We start from the raw sequence: 25,822 nt of genomic DNA, 5'->3' as shown, positions 1-25,822 counted from the left end.
GGAACTTTCAACCAGCTCTAGTTTAGTTTGGGTATTTATATATGGCTTTGATTTGCTCTAGAGCTTTAAAAGATTTATTTTCTAGAGTAGGGAAAACTAGTTTCAGCACTAAGCATCATTGAGCAGTGACAATGAAGAAAAGGGAACACAGAGTTCAGGATGAAATCTAGCTAATTTTATTTCTATTTCTATGTTAGAAACCAGACCAGTTTCACCTGTTTTTTGCTTAATTTTAGAACTCTCACAGAGCTCTCTCATCACAGGCAAAAATAATGAATACAATCTAGTCTCATTGGTCTCTACAGAGTGTAGCTCAAACTTCATATAATTTTTGGCCCACTATCAAGATCTGGATCTTCTCCCTGTACCACCCTAGTCTTCCTCTGTGTCCCCTTTTAGAATTGGCTTACCTATATCCAATTTTGCTGGAGTTGGGTGTTGAACAGGTTACTCCCAGTGTTCTGCTGGCTTAGACTAACCACAATATTTTGCAACCCTGCTCATTTTCCTACTTTTTCAGATTCTTTAAATTGGTACCTATATTATTAGTATTCACACTTGTATTTTGACATGTACCTCATCACTTTGCTCTAAAGAAAGATGCCTGGATGGTAAATAGCTTTAAAAGTTAGCATAATTTCTGTATCAGAAATATGTGAACCCATTGAATAAAATAATCTTTAGTTTCTTAAAGATGTTTAAATTAAAAACACGAGTTTCTACAGTTGGAAAAAACATGTATGGTTAAAATGTTTGAAGCCCATCAATCTCTCAAACCACATAAACTAATGAGTTCCTTCTGTTTTCTTTGAATGAAATCACCATGAGTGGTTAGATGTTGATTTAACATAAAACAAATGGGAATGGGTGTTTCCTTTGTCCTTTGTAGGATTTATTTTTAAAAACAATTAGCAAGTATTATGAATAAGTCAATGATTTTGCCATTACTTAAAGAATAATATAGATTGAGTAGTTAAATTGATTGGATTGCAGAGAATGCATAACATACTCCAACTCTCCTTAGCTTGCTAACATCTGCAGACATTATTAAGCTTCTCATTTCATTTTTTTCTTACCATAACACCTGTATTGTTATAAATTATGTTTTGAATTGTCATGAAGTGTCAGGCAAATTATGTTGTCTGGATATGTGTGTGTGTCATTTAAGTGTTCCTTTGTAATGCAGGTTTGTGGCTAACAGCTTAATCTTGAATATATCAATGCAATTAAAAAGCTCTGTTTCAGTCCTTTGTGAATACAGAGAAGGATGAAGCATTATTATGTTTGAAGTGTAAGGAAAGAATTAAAAATTCCTTAATATTTAAAACATTACCTCCTAGAGAATGAATACATTTAGATATAATTTTAAAAACACCAAGCTTATTATATTCTCAGGAAAAAAAGCACTGAACCCTTTGAACTCTATAAAATACATATCCTATTGAATTAAAATTAAAAACCTGTGTGAGGCATTTCCCACTCCCTATAGTTTTAACCCACTTCTGACAATGTCTTCCCCCTCCCATGCATCCTCCTTTTTTTATAGTCTCTTCAGGAACATAGTGGAGAGTGACTCACTTATGTCTTGAACATCAAAGTACGTCAGACCTAAGAAATGTAGACAGTGAGTTCTTCCTGAGATTCTTTCTGAGAGAGTTAAATAAATAAGTAAATGGGCAACAACATGGGCAGCTTAAATTAGGCAAAAATTTCTACTGATTACTTACTAACCTTACTAAATAAAAACTTCAGCCCAAGTTTTGCCTGCCCAAAGAAAATAGGATTAGACTGATCTATGCATTCACTGGGAATCATTCCTGGATAAATGAAAAATCTTCAAAGATGAACAAAAGAAAGGGCTAAAATTTTTCAGTAAATGCAAATTTTTATCTGTTTGAAAAATTTTGGTTTATAATCGTGAATAAAATAATTTTAAGTTCCAAAAGGAGACCATGATATAAATGACCTCTGAGGTCTGAGAGTTCTGTAAGTTTACCTTCTTTTTGACTAAATTGTGACAGATGTAAGAATGAAATATGGTTTCACACTAGTTCTGCATAACTGTGTTTTGTTCCTAAACTTGTTTATATCCTGCATCAACAATATTTGAATTATGTTATGCAAATGGAAGTGTTTATGTAGTTTAAAGCACCAATGCTTTAAGTGGCTCCTCTTATCTTTTTTTTTTTTTTTTTCCTCTTATCTTTAATATTGGTGAGAATATTAAAACATCAACACAGTGAGTAGAAAAAAAATTGATCATCAAGGATTCTTGTTTGAATCTGAGAAAATTAAAATGAATCAACCAAAAGAGCATGTTTCAGTTATTTACACATATGTACTTTTAACTTGATTTTTTACAAGTTGAGAGAAAACTTGACCAATAGTTGTATTTACTTTAGTACTACAAATATCTGGCTTTGTGACAAAATATAGGTATTTAGAGTCTTCATGTCTTTAGAAAAATCTGCTGTTGACATTTTAATAACACTGTTATTTGAAATGATTTCTGAAGTATGATGACTGCAGCATACCCACAGCAACAAACAGTATATATTGTTTCTGAAAGCAAAGAATCTCGTTTCATTCTATTTTCTAGAGGTTTTAAATCTTGGAATATCAGTTTTTCCTGAAAACCAATGCAAACATGCTTCTTTAATTGATGTCTGCATTCATTAGCATAAACAGTGATTTCGAAATACATCTGAAAATGTAGGCACTTTCAGTTCAGAAATTTTGTAATTAAAAAAAAAAATCCAGGTTTGATTTTATTCATATGCAAAGGACACAACTGGGTTTCAAACATTTTTCAAGCACGATTTTCTCCGTCGTGGTCTGTTATCTTCAGTTTGGGTCCATCGTAGGCGCTGCCTGGCTGTTTGCTGACACTACCAACAGAGAGGTGCAAGGAAGTGTGGTCAGAGGACAAGAGCAAACGCAGTTTCAATGTAAGGAAATGAGGGAAACAGACCTAAATAGCGCGATGAATGCACTTGCGAGAAAAGAGCCTTGTAGTCTCCTTTCCTTCCTTTGCTTATCCTGGTGGATTTAATCAAAAACAAACAAAACGCTCTTGTGAAATACAGTCAATAAAGTCAAACTTTGGCTAGCTCTCTGTAACTACAAAGAAAAAGTCATCGCAATTAAAAAAAAATGTAACTTTCATTAACAAGCCCGCCGGAAATCTCAGGTATCAAAGACGCATTAACCCTGGAGCGTCCCCCGCGCGCCGCAGCCGGACGGAGGCAGCCGAGGCGAACAGACGTTCTTTCTCCTCCGAACAGTCACACAAAAGAAGGGCCGCGGAAACTAAAAGTTTCGGGGCCTCCGGCTCGCTGCGCGGAGAAAAGAGAAAACCTGGAGACGGGGTGGGTAAAAGACGCATCCTGGGCGCCTCTCAGAAGTGCAGGCAAGGAGAGAGCTCCCGAGCCTGGAGGGAAGCGGGGAGGGGACCCCCGAGCTGCAGGCCAGCCCCCAGCGCCCCGCCTCGGAGGCCGGAGTTTCGCGGTCTCCCAAATACCTTTCACCCCGTTCCAGAAATAAAATAAATGTTTTTAAAGTGCGTGTGTGTAGACAGGATGGACAGCGCGCGCTGCAGGAGCGCGCGGAGGATCGAGCGCGCAGTGAGTGGAGTTTGGAGAGGTGGGGGGATCAGCATGGAATGGGTGTGTTGATGCAGAGGGGCGGTGGGGGGTGGACTGAATGCGGAGCCCCGGGACCGAGGGGAGGGCGAGTCGACGGGGAGGGGAAAGGAGGGGCGCTAGCCACCACTGGCCGCCTCCGGGGCGCGTTCCGCGTCCGTGCGCGCGCGTCCCTCGCCGCCGCCGCCGCCGCCCGGACAGCCCTGCGGCCGCCGGGCCGGCGGAGCAGGGGCCGGCCAGTTCTCTGGCGGCTGCTGGGCCACCGCCGCCGCCACCCGAACCTCTCGAGCCCGTAAGTGTCCCCTTTCGCTCCCCTTCCCCTTGCTCGGGTGCACCACCGCTGCAGCTGCTCAAATGGAGTGGAAAATGGCTATTGGGCAGCAATGAGTTATAGATTATCTGCTCCACGTTTTGTACTTAGCAGCCTGTAATCTTTTGAGTTTGCCTGAGCCCTTTGCTGGAAAAATCAGGAGGGAGAGATTTATCCTTTGTCGCTGTACACGCTAATATGTTTATATGATTAGCCGAACTCGCGGGGCTGGGGAGGTGGGGATTTGGGGTGGAGGAGGAGGAGGCCGAGGAGGAGGAGGAGGCTGGAGGTGACTCCAGTTCAGACCTCGCGGAGAGTCTGTGTCAGGACTTCGCGCTCCCCCGTCTCGCTCCTTCTCTCTCCCTCTCTCTCTTCTCTCACACACACACGCAGAGGTACCGGAGCGAAATCGGGAGCTTACCGGAGAATTCCTCGGGATCGTCGGAGTCGGGAGGCGGGGGGGGGGGAAACCTCCCCTCCGTTGCTGGCGTGACTCGTCCCTACACCTCTCCGCTTCCCCAAGCCCCAGCCCTCGCCTTCACCCAGTCTTGGGGGGGGCAGCGGTCACCGTTCCACCTCGGCCTAGGGACCCGAAATGTGAGGAGGGGCCGCTGCCGTTTCCCTCCCCAGGCCGCAGGGTCGGCTCGAGGATGCCAGCCCGGCCGGCGCGGACGGCGGGCTGAGTGGCTTCGCCTGACGAACTGAGTTGGCCTCGCGCCGCCGGCGTCTGCTCGCCCCTCCCGCGTCTGCCGCTCGGAGGGGACACTCAAGTCTGCGCACCTCTGTCGGTTCTTTCCTCCGTCACCCCTTTCCCTCCGCTTCCCGAATTTCTGATCTTTCTGAAGGAGCGTGCGGTCTGGGGGCGCGCGCGCGTGTGCCAAAGACCCCTCTCGCTGAGTGGTGTGTGGGAAACTGCAGGAAAATGTTGACCTAACCCCAGGAGCCGCCCGGCGCTGGCTGCTTGGCTGGAGGAGGAGGAGGCGGCGGCGGCGGCCAAGCAGGAGGACGAGCCGAGCCGAGCCGCGGCGCTGTGTCCGGCCGGCGAGTCGCGGCGCTGCCTCCCGCGCGGACTCGGCGGCCGGCCTCGGCCCTCGCCGGCCCGAGTGGCCGCAGCCCTCTGCGCCTCTCCCCGCGCGGCCCCTGCGCCAGACGGCCCGCCCCCGGGGCGCGCTCGCAGACCGAGGTAAGAGCCGCGGGAGCGAACAATGTGCCTCTGTGCCGGGCTTTGGAAACCTGTTTGCTTTGCTCCTCCCGCACAGGGGTGGATGCTGAAGGTGTAGGGAGCCGAGGGTGAGTTGGCACTCCGCTGTTAAAGTTCGGCGGGGGCAAGAGGGAGAACAGCGCGGGCTCGGGGTACTCGCCCCCACCCCCACCTCCCCCTCCTCGGAAATCCATCCGCAGAACTCCCCTTCCTGTCCAGCCTGCTGCTGCTTCGCCCTGCCAGTGTCGTGAAGTCCTCTTGGTTACAGCCTAGTTGAAGGGGACTCCGGGGGGGGGGGGGGATAGGGGAGTGTTTTTTGATTTACTGAGAGCCTGGGTCAGAAGGTGCCGTTCGCTTTTTCACAGCCTGTCTGGGGAGGCAGAAAGTGGGGCGCGCCCCCGCCGGAGGCCCGGCGGGGAGCTCTTCCCTGTCCCCCCCGCCCCTCCTACTTGCAGATCCGTCCGGGGCTGTGAGTGCAGCCGGGAGGCCCCGGAGGGGAGCTCGCCCCTGTCCCCCACGCCCCTCCTACTTGCAGATCTGTCCGGGGCTGTGAGTGGAGCCGGGAGGCCGAACGCTGGGAGCGAGTTCGGGGCAAGTGGGCGGGGGGTGAGGGGCCGATGGGATGAGTTGTTGTGGGTGGTTGTTTCTTTTTGTCGGTGGTTAGGTGGTGTGGAGAGGCGAGGATGACAGCAAAGCGCAGCCAGATGTGGCCAGGCCGGCACGGGGGCTGGCAACGATTAAGGGCGGCGGGGCCGGGCGGGCGGCGGGGCCGAGCACCCAGCGGGCCCCAGGAAGGCCAAGTGCCTCCCGCACCGGCAGTGAGAGGGCAGCAGCGGGCTGCGCTGGGCCTGAGGGCGAAGTTACGGGGTGTGGGCTTCTGGGCTTGGCGCTGGGGCTGCGAACTTCTGGAAACCTGGCTTGTGGGACCAGGGTGCCGGGTGGGGAGCTGACGGGGAAAAGGCGTGGGAGGGGCGCGAGGCAAGGGAGACCCCCCCCACCCCCCCGTCCCTGACTCCCCGCTCCCTTAAACGAGCGTGGGCTCCTTGCTTGGCTGGGGCCACCCGGCTCTCCTGTGGAGAGGCGAGGGCGAGGGGAGCGACAGAAGCGCCTCAGCAGTGGGAGGCACTCCTGTAAGACTCTTTGGCTAGGAATCTAGAAAGTTTGTTCCTTTCGCCAAACTACGGGGCTTGGGTTAGGAGAAATCGTTGGAAGCTTTATTCTGTGCCAAAGCGGCAATGAGCGGCTGCTAAGGCACGGTTTTCTTTATCCCTAAATATTTTTTTATCCCCTACTCAGTCTGTCCTCGGAAAGCATGGTTGGAGGGACAAGTCCTGCGGTGTCCATCTCCTTTCCCCACCTTCTATGGACTCCTCCCCCCCCCCCCATCCTTTCCCCCTTCGCTGGCCCCCTCATTCCGTTCTTCCCGATGCAAACTGTTTTGTCTCAGATTCAGACCGAGGAAATGTTTTCCTCCTGTTTCTTGAAAGGTGTCAGGCTGCTTAGCAGCTTCTCCAAGCAGCCTGGGAGCGTCTGAGCCGCAGCCACCAACCATATGGTTGCCGTTACAAAGGCCAGGTTCTTAGGCACTCTCCTCCGCGCCCCGCCCCCAATTCTTAAATTTTCTTCTGCATTCTTTACACGATGTGTACTTCTCTCTTTCAGAGACGTACATTTCACGAACGTGGTTGGTCCATTCATTTTCCTGTCAATGTTTGTGTCTGGAACGGGCCCCACCGAGTTTGTTCTTTGCTCAACTCAAGAGTTACACAATGAAGAAAAGTCACATCCGTTTGGTAAATAATTGCCTGTTGGGATGTCGTTTATTAAATCAAGTTTGCTCTTGGGCAGACCTTAAAAGATGGGCACCAAGGAGGCAATCTGCCTCCATAGCCGAAAAATAGAATGGTTTGTGTGGTGTCTTTGGCAACATTCCCAGTTGTGATGGAACTCTTGACCTAGGTAAAGGGTAACTTTGTAACTTAAATTTAGTATCTTTGTAATACTTGAGAAACCCTTTATAAGCAAATATACTTCTGTTCAGGTGTGTTGTGGAACTTTTTGTAGTCCCTCGCCTCCATCCTCCAGTACGTTTATGCATGATAGAATGCTGCAGAACAAATGTTGTGTTGTTTAGTTTCTTCAGACATTCCGATTCTCTCCTTTTGTTGCTTGCTTCTAAAAGAGGTGCCATTTCACATCATTCTGCACAAATTGTTTGAATTAATGCAAGTGTGAATTCTTACCGTTTGAAGGGGACTATTAGCATATCAAAGGTTTCTTAGCTTCAGCTCAATTGAGAAAACTTCAGCCTGTCTTCCATTTGCTTCCAAGTGGAGGCCCAAAGGGCAATGAGAATTGTAAAGGGTAAAAATAGGGAGGTGGATTCAGGCTGTGTTTCTGAACTTTTACTGTTTTGTAATTATGTGAGCTAAAAACATTGTCTGTTGCTGTGGAGCCCTTGCAAATGGAAAGACAATTATTTTCTATTGATAAATGGTTTGTTCCTAGAAAAAGAGTGACCTTTTATTTTATGAGAGTCACTGTTGCCTGTCTTTTGGGGTCCCTTCAGTGGAAGAGAGAATGAGAAAGCTTTTCCTGTTAACTTAATATTTTTCTAAGGTCTGCACTTTGTTATATTAGTAAAATGGCTGAGAAAGTCTTTTAATTAATGTATAAAGCAGTAGAATCTTGTGATGAAAGGACACTCATTTGTATACTCAGGAAACTTTAATAGACTTGCTAAATTTATAGGTTAAAAAAGTCCGTGGAGAGTTTTGAGTATTAAAAGCAACATAAACCTGGTTAATGCAACTTCTGTTGCAAGTATAAGTTTGAAAAAGATTTCGAAGTGATACTCAGATTTTACATGAATTGTATATGGAGATAATTGCTTAAATATTGATTTGTTTTGTCTCAAATTTTTGTATTTTATTGAATAGTGAACTCTGGAAGTCAGCTTAGAGATTTTTCTTCATATGTATATAGCATATACTAATGGCTTTTTTTTGCACTTGCAGAGAAATATGTTCTCTGAATTTTTTAAACAACTCAATATCCATGAATAAAGAAATAAATAACAGGTACTTAGGTCATTTGGATTATTTTATGGCAAGCAGATGGGCCAAGGGAGAAATACTATCTTCAACTTCTGGGGAAATATTGGTTTTATTTATTTAGCTTTAGATTTTCTAAAACCTAGTTTTAGGATGAAAATAAATCTCAGGGATGGTTTGGAGATTTGTAAGCACATATCTCTTATAGTTCTACCTTTGATGGTTGGTTGATTTTGAACATGAACTGATACCCCTTCATTAGAGGGGGCTTTTTTTTTTTTAAAAAAGGACACATTCAGAAGTCCTTGTTTTCCTTTTAAAAGTGAAAATTAATAACAAGTTTTGGAGAGAAAAATAACCATTAATCACCTAATACTGTAAGTCTAAAGTGAAATAGGATAATTTTTTTTCAGATTAAGATGAAATTTTTTTTAGTGGCAAATTGTATATTATTACCCTGAAATCATTTTATGATAGTTTATTTATCTGATCTCTTCAGTTGTCTGGGAAGTACTTTTGAGGTAAAAAAGCCCACATTGATGTAATTGCTATTATTGCACTTAAGTTGCTGTTAACTAGTCTGCTTTGAATGCAGAGTGCTATAAAGAAAACACATTATCCTTTAAAGCTATTAGTGATAATCTAAAAATTGTCTTGAAAACATTGCTCTTCATTTTATATGATGGTGAGCCTGAACTCAACAAAAATCTAAAGGTGTAAAATGCAGTGAAAAGATTTTTCAACATTTAGATGACAAAATTGGACTACTTAGAGAAAAATTAATGTGTTGTAGAAGCACTTCAGCTGCCATTTTCAATCACTGAGTTACTATGTGTTGGCAACAAAACAAATTTAGAAATGCAGATAGCTCTGGGAGCAGGTAGTTGGGGAAATCAGAATATTGAATCATGTGGGGTAGAACAAACCAATTACTTGAGGTTTGGACTTGAAGATTTCCAATAAATATAATTTTTCCAGGCTTTTGATTCTCTGCTTTATTAGTGGACTAATATCAAAAACAGACAACAAAACTTACAGATGTTATAAAAACTAGTATAAATATACAGATCTCACATGGAGTACTCAAGTCTTAATTTAAGACAAACAGTTGGGGTTTTTATTGCTACACATTTCAAAATGAGCAGAAACATTAACACCAAGCTTCTGGGCGTTTCCTTTCTTAAAATTAGCAAGAGGATCGCTTTAAAAGCCAGGTTTACTTAAGGTTAGAACTTTGTTTGATCTTTATTTGAGCTTTGTGTGTTTTATTAAAATTTTTAAAATAATATTTTAATGTCTTAAGTAATATAGGAATATGTGAGTTAAGACAAATGTTGGAAAGGTCAGAAGATCACTAGAAGCACACCATAGTGATAAAATGTTATTGCTCTGTTTTCTATCAAAATATTTATTTGACCTAACTTTTGTGAATAAATACTCAATAACACTGAGTTTACTGACAAGTGTAGTATGAAATGAAGAGAGTTTTACAGTCTATTTTTCAAGGAATGAGCCGAACCCTACCTGGTAGAAATCTGTTCTCATATTAATAGAAGCCATACCACTCGCACAGATTAACTGCATATAGATTTAGTTTTGGAAATTTGAAGAATTTAGTATCCTATAGGATTGCTATTTAAAAACAATAACTTTAGCTGCTAGACCTGGAAAGGACTTAAAATCCTGTTTTGGTCATATCAGTTACTAAGGTAATTTGTTTAAGTATTAGTTCACATTACCTTAACAGGTACAGGTTTAGGTTTTGTAACTATTTACAAGAAAGAAGAAAGCATTTCTATTTTAAAGATAGACTAAAATCGTAGCTTTGTTAAATTCCTTCTTATATAACACTAAATAGTCTATAGGCCCACCCAAATATTCATCTCTTCAAATAATTCTTGATTGAATTATTTGAATCAGGAAAGATTGAAAAGTATTTGATCATCTGGATTATTATAATTAGGCTTAATGTTATCAGAAAAATTGAAACTGTTATTAAAATCTTTTTGCTACCTAAGATGGGTAAAGTAGTGGTTATTATTATTTTTTAATGCTTTCAGAAAAAAGGACATTTATTAATTTAGAGATAGTTACTACTTATTAGAATTATGGAATTAGAATATTAAAATAATATCATTTTTCTTGACCTGATGTTATAACTTTTAAAAGAGTAACTACAACTAGGATCTGATTCGTAAATTTTATTCAAGACTTCAGGGTGGTCTATTAAGTTTAATATATAGGTTTTGTTAATTATATGTTATAAAGTATGAGGGCTTCCCTGATGGTTCAGATGGTAAAGAATCCACCTGCAGTGCAGGAAACCTGAGTTCCATCACTGGGTTGAGAAGATCCCCTGGAGAAGGGAATAGCTTACCCACCGCAGTATTCTTGGCTGGAGAATTCCATGGACAGAGAAGCCTGCTGGTTATAGTTGATGGGGCGCCCATGGGGTCACAGGCTCAGACACAAACGGGCGACTGAGTAGGCACATACTCATAAATTATGAAAATCCCTTAAATGCTGTTTTGATGTAAGTAGGTATTTTTTAAGTGGATCCTGGTGTAATGTAAGAAAAAGTCCTAAATGATAAAAATTATTAAAACAAATTTTAGGTCATTTATCTGATGTATTAAATGTAGGCAATAATTTACACTTTCCAATAGATTCTTACCAACAGTTTTTTAAAAGCTATTTTTACCAGAAAAATTCTTGGATTTTGTAAAGATTATCTTTCAAAAAAGGTAGAGCAAATGAAGAAACCACTTAACACCTGCAAGTAAAGTGTAGCTTATAGCAAAATGCTATTGCTTGCTTTGGAAGCACAGAGCAAGTTTAAATACAATTTGTTTAATTACAACAAAAATGCAGTTTTATAAAGTAATATAGTTTGTCTTTGTAAAGGATTTTATGCATTGTGTGGTGGTAAGTAAAATCCCATCACAGTTGTATAAATTTGTTCAATTACCAGACGGCTAAAAGAAAAAATCAATTTACTTTGAAAAGCAACAGAAATTAGATTACCTTGGTTAGTAGGAACTTGCCAGCAGTGTCTAAATTGCTTAATAATATCAAAAGTTACCATGTTTCACAGTGTAAGAATATTGGCGCCAGTTTATATACACATACATCTTGTTTACTTGGGGACTTTTGTTATGGGAACATTTTTTCTGTTTGCTTTCCTTTTTTTTTTTTTTTTTTTAATGGAAGCTATTCCATGACATTGTTGCTTTTCTGGATTTCCAGAATTTGTAATCCGTTGATATTTCAAATCATTGTAGTGAAAAATCAGATGTAATTTTATGAATCAAAAGACACTAGTCCATCAGTAGTAATAGCTAGGTTATTATCAGCCAAAGAAACACATATTCAAAATATTTAGTGACTCCAGAATTCCACTGAAGTCTAAGTCTTAAATTCTTGTAGCAGTAAAGTGGGATGGGATTCATCTGTGCAGTAGCTGGGCACCTGTTTTATTACCACCTGGATTCATTCTGGCGCCCAGATTTACTGAAGTGCAAGGACAGGCACAACTGCTCTTCACAGCCACCCGGTGGTTTTTAGGTCATGAAGTCAACTTCCTGGAATTTCTGGGGAAACCAGTTGAAAAGGGAGGACAAATGTCACTTTAAATAGAGATGTTTAAATCAGAATTCTGCCTGAGGGTAAAATTTAGGACTGTTTTAGCCCGGATGTAATGTCTCCCTCTACAGAGCACAGCATTAATCACAACCTGACAAGAAAACGTATGCTGAGCAAAACGGGCCCCTGTTGGTCTTGCCATTGATTTTTTCCAATCTGTGAGGAGCCCATTATAAACATTAAAATTCACACCCAGAGATTACACCTTAATCTTTGAATTTCAATATTTCAAAATGAGTTCTTTAAAAGAAGCTTACTTAAAGCTGAAAATTCTTTGGGAGACTTTTTAATGGATAGATTCAGGACTTTAATAAACATAGAAATGCAAGATTAAAAAGCAGGCAGGTTGAACAGAAGTTAACTTCCTGAAATAATCAGATCTTAATTCTGTTTTAAGATGCATGAAGTAACTTTGAAATTTTTTTCATCAGGTAGCTGTGAAAAGAAACATGGATAAAAACAGGTTTGAATGTGAGAGAGAGAAGAAGTTGAAAAAATGGTTAACTTTAGACTCAGATCAATTCGGTCACATATTACTTTGTTAGAACAAAACCAGGTACAACCCTGTATCTTTTTCTGGATGAATAACAAAAACATTAGCCATTGTAGTAGCAAAGAAGAATGCATTGTGAGATATATAATAAAAGAGGAAGGATTTAATTTTGTTCTTTCAGTTACTAGATAATACTCTAAATCCTTTCTTGGTCAAATATATACAAACATGTAGGTACATAAGCATACATTTTCCATTTTGTTCCTTTGTATACATCAGTGTTAATTGACAGTTATTGGCTAAAAATTAGCACAGAGGCAAGTTTAAAATGTAAAATGATTAAGATATCTGTTTTTAAACTGACTTTGAAAATGATATGACTTTACTTGATCTGTGTTTTGTTCTCAAAGATATTTCCTGCCTTTGGACCATTAAATTCTTGTGCTATGCACACTTTGCCTCATTTTGTAGGTGTTTTTACATCAGTCCACACCCCAAACAGATTATTGCACTGGATTTAGGTGAGAGAATAATCTAACCCCCATACTGTCAAAGATGGTTCTTGGCCGTCGGGGGCGGTCTGCGTGACCTTGCATTTGACTCATGCTTTCTCTAGTAGAGGATAGTAAGTAGGGTATATCTGTAGAGAGGAAAAAGAGAATTCTTTCTGGTTTGTTTATAAAGTGAGCTTTAATTTTAATCATTTATTCTTAAAATTAAATACTGTGACATCATTTCTTCACGTAATGGGTAAGTTTACAAGATTTTTGACAAGGTCTTTAGTTGATAGATTATTTCTGTTTTATGTAGATTATATTTACTTAGCTGTCAACTACAAGTTACTACATAAAAAAAATCATGTTGAAAACTATTTTCCCTGTGTCTTTACTTAGAAGCAAGGATTTCTTCTTGGAATTTTAATTTTTTTATTCTACTGTAAGAATAGAAATTTTATTCCTGTGCTTTAAAAGCTTACCATTTTTTACTGTTTACTGTTGTTGTTATTGATTAGGTATTACAGAATGCATTTTTTATATAACATTTTCTTCACTCATCTTTTTAGTCTCAGGATGCTTACGGTGTATTTTAAATCTTAAAATTCTTGACTTTTCTATGGTTTAAAATGTTCAAGACAGCTTGGGAATCATTAATTTTGATGAGGTAAGCTTATGTACCTATATCCCAGTGACTGCACATATTTTCATAGAATTTGATAAAGGTGTAGTGTATTGAATGAAGAATTGATCCATTTTACATATCTTGTTCCATTTTGAAAAAGATGGGCGTAATCCTAAAACACTTGATTTTGCTTCATATGCACCAGCAAATAAAAATTATACTAAAATTATAATATCCTGGATATTTTCACCTTTACTAAGGACACAGTTGTTTTTGTCCTTTTCCAAGTTCTGCCTGCTGTGTGAAAGATTTTTACTATTTAGGTGCTTTCTCTTGATAGTGCTCTCGATGAGGTATAATATGGGGAAGGCCCCTCCTTTGTTTTTTTCTGCTGCAAATGCTTTGTCACCCATAGCCTTTGGAACCCACTTTTTATATTGCCTTTGATTTTAAACTAGGTCTGCAGTCTGAATATTTAAAAATATAAGTGAAACAATTTTATTTCTTTCTGTTAAGCAAAAATCTCACTAAAAACTCTGCTTATTATAAGTTGCTTTTCCTATTAACCTTATTTTCTTTTTTAATTGGAAAAAAATATAATTGATATCTATATTTCTGTATGTTTTAGCATGAAAGTTAGCATATCTTTCATAATAGTTTAATAATCTTAGTTTTTAAAAAAATCACTTTTGATAAGCTTGTCAATTCATTTATAGGTAAGTCAAACAATTTGCATCAAATTTACAAACACTGCTTATACCTTATAAAGGTGGGGTATGCCAAAAATCTTAAAGGAGAGAGGAATCAAAACGAAACATTTTTTTGGCAACACCTTGTCCCAAGAATTTGAAATGGTTTTTAACCTGGTTTTTTTTTTTCTTCATTGACAAGGATCTGTCTTATCTCCGTATACCTGGGCAAAGGAACGTGGCAAAAAAGGAGAATGTGTAAACAGAAATCTAAAACAGATTCTAAAAAAAATATTATGGAGAGATAAAGAAAATTTTTGGAAAGCAATTGAATTTCTTTTTCTTTCTATTGAATTAATGAAAATACATTTAGTTTTCAAAAGAAGATATTCACTGGGTTAAATTTATGAGTTATTCTAAATAAAAATAAAATGTGGTTGTAACTGGAGTCGTTTAAATATGACTTTTTATCTTTGACTGTGAGTCAGTCCTAAGAAGCCACTTTGGATTGCTTTCTTTGCGTTTAGTAGACGCACCAGGTAAATGTCTTGGGCAGCTTTGGTTTGGGTGAATTGCCAGTTTCACGCTGGTGCTGTGTAAGCAAGGTAATGCTTTCTTTTCCTTGAAATACACTGTGCGAGTACCTCTGGGTGAAATATGAAAAGTTTGTGTATCCTGACTGCTCTAGCTGTGTTCTTAACCAAGATGTTGGGCAAGAGTAATCATGCTGAACCACAGATTTTCAGGAGCAGTTATTTATCAAGTAATTGGTAAGGAGGAGGAACAATGCTAGATAATAGTATTTTTATACAATTATGTTCTGCATCTTTACCACACAATTGCCTACATGTTTCAAATATTTTTGCCAACCTTTGTTATTACCTGTAGAGGGAGCTTGCATATGAGATAAAATAATCAAGGCAGTATAAATTGATCATTTCCCTTTTGAAAATGATATTTTATTAACATTGTTTTTGTTTGAGAAAAATTATTCTAAGGAAAATAAAGCATTTTGAGATTAGGCAAATTCTAGTGAAGTTTACAGTAATAAATGCCAGGTTTTTATGATTTTCTGTATTTACAGATTACAGATATACTTTTTACTTTTTCTTAATTAGTAAAATTTCCTAGAAAGACAATGAAGATAGTGAATCAGGTTCATCTTGAGATTCTGCTTTTTTTAAATGATTGGCCAAAGCTCTGGGAGGATGGCTGCAGACATCTTCTGCTTTAATACTTAACTGTTAAAAGATTCAAAAATTTTAGATAATTTTCCGGATTATGCAAAATATAAAACAATCAGTTAATGATAAGGACTAAATTGCATTCCTCTACATTTAATTAGTAGATCAGATTAGATTTGTTGCATGTGTTCTTTTCTAAAAACAAAAACAATCACGTGGATTAGTGATTTTTACTTGCAAAGATGGATTGATTTGTGCAGTGACACTTAAAACGGGTAAACTACTAATAAGGACCTTTTATTAAGTAGGTTAGAAAACTGCTTTCTAGCTTGGTAAAAAATGAATGCAGATATGAAAGACTGCTTGATTAGAAACAGAATTTTGTTTGTGAACTCCGAGTCAACTAATTTCTAAAAAATTTTTAACCAGATACTCAGAAATAATAGAGAGTTTTGCAAGCAGGTGTTTTGATAATCTAAATGTAAAGCCTGTAGGAGCATTTGGATCAAATTTTTAGTGAGCAGATTTTTCAAATTACCTGTGTATATTTAATTGTGACAGGAAATTTAAGGATAGGATATCATGTTAAATTCTACTAAAAATGAATCATTTTATTTTAATTTTTACATTTTGGTATGGTAGCATTATAAGAATTTGCCCGTTAGGAGGAAGAAAGGTTATCTACTTAAGAATACTTGAAAAGAGATACAATAGTTCATTTTTTCCTTAGTTTACCAAGGGATGAGATGACAAAAATATTTATTTTGTATTTTAAAAGACTGTTTCTTGATGAAATTTGCTCTTGTGGGTTTATTATATTATTAGCTAATCTTTACTAATGTGAAAAGTTGAGTTATTCACTATTATACTGAATGCCTCTCTAAGTATGAAAACTGTTGTCTAATAAGGAGATTTATGGTAGTGGCATGGGCTTTTGTATAAGTATTACCTTCTCAGCATGGTCATGTATTATCTTAACAAGTCTGTGCTACATTGATGCAGAACATATTCATATCAGGGTAAGAATATTAGCAACAGCAATTATGTTTCAATAGGATTACATGCTATGTTTTACAAACATATCCACATGTTCCTTTCCATAAAATTATCGATAGATATCCTGTACTGCCAACTTTGCTTCATTGCCTTAAATAATATACAAAGAGATTTCTTATCATACCATGTCATAGTTGGTGCTAAATATGATAGGGATTGGAATATGGAATCTGATATTATAGTTCATTACTCTTTTCCCTTAAATGCCACACCTCTCTTCACAGTGAGCTAAGGGTTACTAGAGAGAATTCATTCCAGGAAAATTATTACATGAGGAACAGTAACTGTCACAGAGTACATAACTTCTGTGAGGTTATTGAAAGGCACAGCTAGGGTAAGTTCTACCTGTTTTGTCTTTAATCTAAAGGTAGACTACTGAGCAACTTTTAAAATAATGAAATTTGAATTAATTGTGAAGAAAATGTGCTAGTGAAAAGTTAAATTATTGCTGTAGAAAGATTATTGTTATTTTATTATATTGAGGATGTTTATGATGAGAAAGTTAATTGGCATCTGCTTTTCCATTTAAAATAACCCTGGCATTCTTAGTAAATAACCAAAAAATTTCTATTAAACATTCAGGAATGAACAGTAAAAAAGAATATGAATTATGATAAGACATCATGTCATTTGTATTAATGTTGGGTATGTATTAATTGTTTCTGCATCTATATGAGCAGATTGCTTTTTTAAATATTATGAATAGACTACAATATAAAGAAAAATTCTCCAGATAAGGGTAATACTGTTATGAATATATATTTGAAATAATAAAAATAGAAATTCTAACTGTTTGAACTCAGAGGTAAATATTTTAACGTTTAACATCTTAAACACATTAACAAAACTATATCTAAATAATAAACTCAAAGTAAACTCTAAATAGTATTTATCCAGAATTTTATATATATCTATTTGAAGAGTCTGGAAATGCAAAACTGTGAACTGTATGTTTTAGTAACTATATCAGAAAATAATTTAAAAATATATTTTAAATTGCCTTATTACCAGAATTTAAAAACTATACCTTTCATTTTAATTGTAAAAATGAACAGTGTCTTTTTGCCTTCACGTTTCAAAGGCATTTCTGATTATCTATTTGGTAGATTTATTCAAATTGAAATCTAACAGAAGTTTAAAAAGATTACATTTTATTATGTACACTTTGTATGGTATGATTTTGTGACATTCTAATATTGCTAATTCAAAGCTATATTAAAGTGAAAATGTTTAAGACCTTAGAATATCAAATTTCTATTCATTTTAAAAAATATTAAATTTTAAGATATTAGGTATTTTTAATAAAAAGTATGCTATTTTTATCAACGAAGATATTACAAATTACCAGTAATTTAGACATAATTGATTTACCTTATAAACATCCAACACCAAAGCAAATACCTGAAATTTAAAAATACTTATGATTTTTACTTATGGACAATTTTGTCTCTTAAATTTGGTTTTCGTATTTCAATGTAAATGTGATCATTAATCATACAAATGATTTATATTTTGAGATTTATATTTCTGTTTAATAGATACTTTTTTTTTTAAAGATATCTTGTCTTAAAAGGTATCTATTGTCATTTAATTAAATCAGTTATAAGAAGGAAAGGAAAACCCATTGAATCAATGAATTTTTGTGTAATTAAAAAAAAACTTTTTATTTAATGCTCTTTTAGCCAGTTTATGGATTCAGAAGGCATTTTTGTTTTGACCAAATGTAAGTCAAAGCAAGGTAGTTATTATTACTCATTTGAGAGGCCCTAAGTAAGAGTTGATTTAGGTTCAAGGAAAAGGTTTAGCCATGCATTTTACTCCTTGTTAGAGCATCATAACAAATGCTTTGTTATCTCTTAGAGTAATTAATTAATCAGGTCCACAATACCTGATATAAAAATAAATACTGGATCTTTGAAATTAAATTGCACTTCAAAAAAGTCTTTGTTTTAACTCTTTGCTATGTGGGATTCGCTTAACAGCTGCAACACACTAATGTATTTAAGAACACAGTTCTCAAAGCACTTTTCTATCTTTATAATGTGTATAGGAGTTTATGGTTGAATAGTGCTTACAAAATATTTTGCAGAATTGTGGTGATGTAGAATTACAATAAACTTGATGGTCAATCATAACTTTTATACTTGGCTGTTTTAATAATGCAGTTGCTCTCCCTCTGCCGCGTCTCCCATTTAAAAAAAAAAATTTTTTTTTTGTGTTGTGTTACTAATATATTAAGTACTTAAGTTCTTTAGATATTTCAGCCTGGAAACCTATAATTGATTTCATTAAATGAGAATAGATATCTTTTAAGACAGTTATTATTCAGTTAATAATATATGATTAAAAAACACAAGAACAAACCTTTAGTATCTTCAAATTCACATTTTCTAGAGTTCAATTTTTCAAAAACATATAGATTGTTTTTTAATAGTATAAGAATATCCTATAAAGAAATTAGAGAACAAGAATTAGAGCTGTTTAAAACAGTACTAAATTGAAAACTATACTACAACTATTGCCTAAGTATTTTAAGAATATTGAGAATCATACACTAATAGCTTCATTCTCTATATTGCCTGCTAATTCTGTGAAAACCAAGAAGAGCCTATCAAGAGGGTTGCAGTTAGCTCACCAAGATGTTAAGTTTTAGTTGGAAATAAGCTAAAATATAGTTTTAATTTGTTAGCTTACTTTATTAAAGCTTATTTTGCCTGTTTTTTTAAAAAGTAAGTTATCACAGATCTTATTTATATTTATAAAATTGATGATAATATCAGGTATTTCTTGCATTCTTCTTAAGAATGTCATTTTGGTATTTTGTGTATTGCTTTTGTATTTTTGGCATTCCCTCTGATAGAGTGTTTTCTTCAGGCATTTTTTAAATAATTTGATATCATTCATTTCTGAATTTATGGCTGAGGGCCTTATTTCTCCTTTAAAAAACTTAAATCATGTTTTTCATTTGACTTCCCAAAGAAGCTGCAGTTTGACCTCCTAAAGAGAGCTAAGATAAAAACTGAGTGATTAGTAATCAATGTTTTTTGTTTTATTTAATGTGAAATAGTTTTTGTTTTATTTAATATGAAATCTCATTATTTGTTGGTGACCTTCAAAGTTTTTCCATATGACTTAGTATATATTGAGTCCCCATAATTTGTTATACTTTCATGCTTGTCATTCAACTCTTGTAAAACATTCTTTTAATGTTAGTTCTGACAATTCATTGTAACATAAGAGGGATCTTTTTATACTTTGCATACTTTTATTCAACCTACAAAATAAAAACTCTGTTGCATATATTTTTTTCTCATAGAAAATAAGTTTTTCATTGAAGCATCATAAATGACTGAGGAGTGCATGTGTACTTCCATCCTATAATTAAATTTGTGTTATGAATAAAATTATTTAAAAGAAAAAAAAAGTAGTTTGTGTATAAAAAGGATTGATATGGGCAGCTACATTGCACAGTCGATGCCTTTGATTGGCCTGCCATCCTACTTTATTTAGATTTGTTTCAGCCAAAATATGGTAAGGAAAGTGTATGTATTATATACTATCATATCTTTGCCAGGATTTACCATTGTTTTAATCTTATTTTTTGGCTGAAAATTAGGCTGTATTATCTAAACTTATAAATTATTGCATTATGCATAAGACAAGTTTCTGCTGATTTTCTCTTATCTTTTCTCTTAGAATTTATGACTTAGCTAAACTTTGTGGCACTTTTACTGTTTTAACTTGTTGACATTAATTTGTATTTATTGCGTGAAAGAGATCTAAAAAGAGTAGAAAGTTTATGCAGCCCTGTATAAGGATAGGCTTTAAGATAGGGAGCTATAACAGGATCAATAATTAGAAAATCAAACTAAAACTATTAGAAAGAATTCCAGGAAACAGTATGTAGTTTTAGCTACGTAGTTAAATTTTTCATTAACACTGCTAATGAAAATTAACTTTTGGACAGTATCACAACTAGACCATTCAGAATTTTTAAAGCTCCACTTATCTGTTTGAGCATTCATTCCTTACTTACCAAATTGACTTTTTAATGCTGAACTCTTATTAAAGCTTTAATATTTTACATCATTTTAACACACAATCAAAAATTGATGAAATTTAAGTGTTTGACATCTAGGTTAAAATCACCTATTACGATGGTATAGAAACCGTTGACTTTTTTGCCTCTATTGCAACAATTATGAATAGATTGAAAATTATTTTTACAAACAATTCAGTGGAAATTAGAAGCTCCCTATCTTCAGTAGTGAAATTCCTTTATATGTACTTTGAGTTTTATTGATTCTATGCAAGCACAACGGGTGAAGAAGTTGAATAATAATAAATCTAGAACAGCAGAGCTTTTGATTTAATGTGTATATAATTTACTAGAAATTGTAAAAAATTGAAAATTGTTCTAGTGTGTGTGTGTACCTGTTTGTGACATAATAATCATAAACTTGTCTTTGTCTTTCACCGTATGATACAAACACCTAGTGGTGTATTTGGTTGTTTAGCTGAAAGGCCGATGTTTCCATTTTTGAAATTAGCTTATATTTCAGACTGTTAATCTAATTAAAACTCCTTACACGAACTTTTAATGTAAAGGGACATTTGTAGGGTACAAATAAGGTCATAAAGGTAAATTTGAAAGAAAGAAATCTTAATTTTTAGGTCAACCTTGTCACCATTCTGTGTTGTGCAATTTATAGGTTTCTCAAAGTCAGAAGATGTCACTTATCCAGTGCCATCCATCTTTGGCAATTATCCTACAACTTACTCCCAATTTTGATAAGTTAAATTGTATTACGATACACAGTAGTGGCCAATTTTTACTATAATAAATAATTTTTGAGAGTTTAATTAAAGTAAAAGTCATACCTAAATTGTCTTTTGAAAAGTAGGATGTTTCATATGCAGGTATGTTCTCAAAGTACAGTTAACTCTTCTGTAGTTCACAGTAACCTTTCCAGGCAATGTTGTATATGTATAAATGACAGTTAACGACGTGGATTTACTTTAATAATTCACAGTATTTGTAATGCTTTGGATTTTACTTTCAGGGTGTTATTTTTGGTTTCCTACAATTGCCACAGAGGTTATTATGGCTGCACATGTGGTTTTAAAAATGTGACTGTACTTACAGTATCGAATTTGTCCAAATTGCCGTACCAAAAGTATGCACTCACTTTCATTGGTCTTAAAGTCTATATTTTAAAATATTGTTTGTTTTTACTGTTTACAAGTGCAGTTTTTCCTACTAGCACATTTCATCTACTTATCCATTAACTTCAGAGCTTTAATTGTTTTTATATTAAACCAACAGCCATTTATTGAGGCCCTGCCTGAAAAAATGTACTGTATAAGGACTGTGCTCTCTAGGTGCTTAAAATCTCATCAGAGAAACAGATATTTCCGCAAATAACTATAATTATACTGTAATATTCCAACCTGAAGCGTAGAGGAAGGGCTGTGGAAATACAGGGTAGCAGGAGTGAATTTAAAATGAATAACATGGAAAAAAGAGAATCCATTTAAACAGATCTGAAGACAGAGGAGGGTTTTTGCAGATGAAGGCTTTTTGAGGAGGAGGAGAAGTCAGAGACAGATCAGGGCGAAAAAAAGGCTGATGGTACCTTAGTAAGGTGCCTTAAGGAAGTATGGAAGATATGGATTGCCCAGAAAGTAGAGGGAGATGACACTGGGATCTTAGGGGCATGTTTACAAAGAGTCTTATATGCTCAGGTTAGACATTATCATGAAGGCCATAAAAAGCTGTTAATATTTTCAGTTAAGCAAGTGTTATATTTAATTGCTGTCATCATGGTGTAACTAATGAACTAGAGTACAGAAATACTGGAGTAAACAGAAACCTAGTTAGAAGGTGTAGATGACAGTCCAGATGAGAGGCAATGGCAATAGACAAACTGGAAAAGTTTTTAAATGATGGGATAGAATTTGGCCACTGGTTGAATTCGGGGTAGAGGTAGAGCTAGGAATCAAAACCTAGGTTCTATACGAGTCGTTCATTCCTGCCATTAGCCTATTGAGAGCGAGAGAGGAGGAACGAACCCATTTTTCTGACATTATTTTGAGGTGTGTGTATTATGCCTAAAGAATATCAGCTGTGCAAAAATTGCTTCAAGTTGATATGTATATTTTTAATATGATTTGTGAAATATTATTATTTTGCTTCCTTTAGATGTCTCTAAAAATATTCTTGAGTATATACCTGCATATCTTTAAGAGATATTCATGTTTTATCAAGTGCTGATTAAAGTGAGAACTTACTATGTGGATTTGAAACTATTGGTTTAGGTTTTTGGTTAATTTGTGTTCTACTTAGGTTTGTAGTTTCCTTCAGATTTTTTAAAAATTATTTTTTGTTTTATATGGGAGTATAGTTGATTAACGTCATGTTAGTTTAGGTGTATATTTGTGTTTTTATGAGGTGCCTTCAAGATAGTGAAGATTATAAAATTCAGCAATTATAATTTGGTTAGGGAGAAGTCTTCATTTAATAGTGAAAGAGCTCTTTTGTCATGATTAGACTTGTTGAGATACTCTTTGTTTCATTGCATTTTAGTAACATTCTTAGTACCTCCTTAACCAACTAATTCGATACTCTTAGGTTTCCTTAGCTATCAGCCTGCCTCCCCCCTTTTTAATTCATTGCAATTTATCTTTATTTTAGCTTTCTCTTTTTCTAAATCATGAACTTAGATATTTATTCTGTTGGTACATAGGAAATTTCCCAGCTACGTCTTGTTCATTATAAGAAGAATGAAATCATTTCCTCAGTAGCTTTCTGTTATTTAGACCCAGCAGTAACATTCAGGTTTTGTAGCTGATCCTTTATATCTTGTTAATTATGGGTGACAAGGCTGAACAACAACCAGAACCACCTATCAGCCCCAATTATTAGCAATTAACTTGGAGTAGCCTTCAATATATTTTTGAATAAACATTTATCATGGATGATAATGAAGATCACAATAAATTGCACTAGAACTTAACCAGTTTCTGATTCCTCTTAAATATAGGAATTATAAGGATAATAATAAATGTATTAAGTATAGGCTTGGTCTTTTGACATCTATTATCATTCTTTAAATTTTATTTTTTCTCTCACTTTTCTTTGGTATGTTCCCTCTTACTCTTTTTCTTAAATCTGCCCAGAGGTTTTGAATATTTTTTATGATTGGTATTCTATTATTCTTGCTATCTTCCTGAATCTGGTATGTCACTAACTGACCTGACTTTTATCATAATTGATGTTCTCATACTGAAAACAGGAAGTATTGATGTATACCCATCCGTCTACCTGTGAATATAAATTGTCTTTCTCATTTTACTCTTACAGTAAAGATGCCTGATTGAATTACCATATGAAAACCATCCCAAGTAAGGTTTTTTTGGTAGTTCTTCCTGACCTATAATCATAGCTTCAAAATCCCTGCCCCCCAATCATCCTAAAGATTAGGTTCCTCCCATGTATTCACAGTTTTAAAAGGAAGTCAGTGGAGGGTATTTGTCAGAATTGTATCCTGGTATGAAGGCTGGCTTCTAACCCTTTTTCTACTGCTGGATCAGTTATGCTGAAAACAGATTCACATTAAGGTAATCAACCTGAAATAAAGGGAGGTTAACTAAATGTGGTTATTGATACTGTATTGTGAATTTTAAGATAAAATAGAAATGTTTAAAAAGACATCTTTAAAAGAATTTTTTTAAAAGACATTTTTAATGGTCATAAGATATGTAAGAAATTTTAACAAAATATTCTAACAAATCCATGGTGTAACCATCTACTCACTTAGTAACCTGTGAACAATAGCATTTAATATTTTATATAATCTTTTAGCAGAGGTGGCCCAAATTTTGGCATCAGATATTTTGTAGTATTCAAAGAGTCATTCTTCTGCAATTTCTTTCTTCAGTGGGTAATTAGATATCATAGGTGGATTATCTTTACCTTTAATTTGAAGTGATAGGTTTTTAGGGGGTGGTAGTGGTTGTCTGCTTTCCAAAATGTTTTCTAGTGACTAATACTAAAATCTGATTAAAATCTCATTGTGTTCTGGTATTCACAGCAGAAAACTACTCTAAATTGCATTATATGAAGCTGAATAATAACTATGGTTTGATTAAAAATATTAATAAAATTAAATTTGTAAATTGTAGCTGTAGGGTTTCAAGATTTAAGTTAGTGAAACGCCAGAATGTGTTTTTATATTTAGTGTGATTAGTATTATGTGAGAAGCTCATCTTCCCAAATTAGGACAGACGTATATATAGTACCATTTACAGAGTCTAATTATTAAAACTTGTTAAATTTCATATTTGACATTCAGACATCTTTCTGCAAAGAAGCTGCTTAGATTTATTGTCAACGTTGTTTGACTTGTATATTAGTCAATTTAATTGCAAATGCTGTTCTGTGGAAGGGTAGAAAGTTAGGATTTAGAAGTAGCCATGGTTTTTCAACAGCTGCAGTAAATCAAAAATACTAAAAAGAAAGAAATCTGCAGTGCCGACCTGTGTGCATTATAGGCAATGTCAGATACCTTAATTGCAAACTAAGGCTGAAGTTTAATTCCCAGTGTGAAATTTACTGTTTTTTCATATAGAGGTGAGATATAAGCCCAAGATTGGTGTTGGATTAGAATGCTAATATCAGTCCTGTAATTTTGGAGCAGAAACGAGGTGTGGGTTTTAATTTTTTCATTCTTTGTTCTGAATGGTGATTAAGTATATTATTGTACCTTTATATTGATCTTTATTTTTAAAAAAATGGACTTGTAAGAGGATTTCACTTTGGAAACAGTGTTTTCTCATTCAAAACATTGCTGGGAGAATATGTAGATGTGGAAGCCCATTTTGTCAAAAATTTTTGCCAGAGAAAATTATCTTGCCTGTTTTTAGCGTACTTTGAAAATAAATGTCAGATTTGTTTATTTACCCTGTACTGTTTTATTTAAAAGCAGATCTCTCAGATATACTTAATATAGTTTTATGTAATTGCGCATTTTGTAGTACTTTTTAAAGTTTTAAGTTATTTTCAGTATTTTAATTACTGAATTTTCAAATACAGATGGTCCTTAATTTACAGTGGTTTAACTTTAGATTTTTTGACTTTACCTTTACGATGGTTTGACTTAAGATTTTTCGACTTAACCTTTACAATGGTTTGACTTAAGATTTTTCGACTTTACCATGGTGTGAAAGTGGTATGTGTTCACCAGAAGCCGTACTTCAAATTTTTGAATTGTGACTCTTTACTGGCTAGCTGTAGGCCCTACAATATTCTCTTGATGGTGGGCCATGGCAGCGATTTGCAGCTCTTAACCACAATGACAAATATCTGTTCCTATGCAATCATTCTGTTTTTCACCTTCAGTACAGTATTTAATAAATTATATGAGATATTCGAC

General features: G+C 36.1%; 1 protein-coding gene across 7 annotated transcripts in view; it reads left to right on the top strand.

Moving 5' to 3' along the window:
- The first annotated feature begins 3,244 nt into the window (after positions 1-3,244).
- Positions 3,245-25,822, top strand: part of ADGRL2 (adhesion G protein-coupled receptor L2) — a 199,173-nt gene continuing 176,595 nt past the window's right edge. For 3 of the 7 annotated variants that reach the window (XM_055585356.1, XM_055585355.1, XM_055585350.1), the window contains exons 1-2: positions 5,127-5,241; positions 6,815-6,945. The gene's annotated coding sequence lies outside the window, so the exon portion shown is untranslated. Of the gene's footprint in view, positions 3,369-4,292; positions 5,242-5,807; positions 6,091-6,814; positions 6,946-25,822 lie in introns of those variants that run through there. The other 4 variants (XM_055585353.1, XM_055585357.1, XM_055585351.1 and 1 more) reach the window with 4 other exon arrangements.

This window comes from Bubalus kerabau, chromosome 6 (assembly GCF_029407905.1).
Source record: "Bubalus kerabau isolate K-KA32 ecotype Philippines breed swamp buffalo chromosome 6, PCC_UOA_SB_1v2, whole genome shotgun sequence".
Taxonomy (NCBI): domain Eukaryota; kingdom Metazoa; phylum Chordata; class Mammalia; order Artiodactyla; family Bovidae; genus Bubalus; species Bubalus kerabau.
Note: the sequence above shows the minus strand (reverse complement) of the source record. Positions and strands in the feature narration are given on the sequence as shown.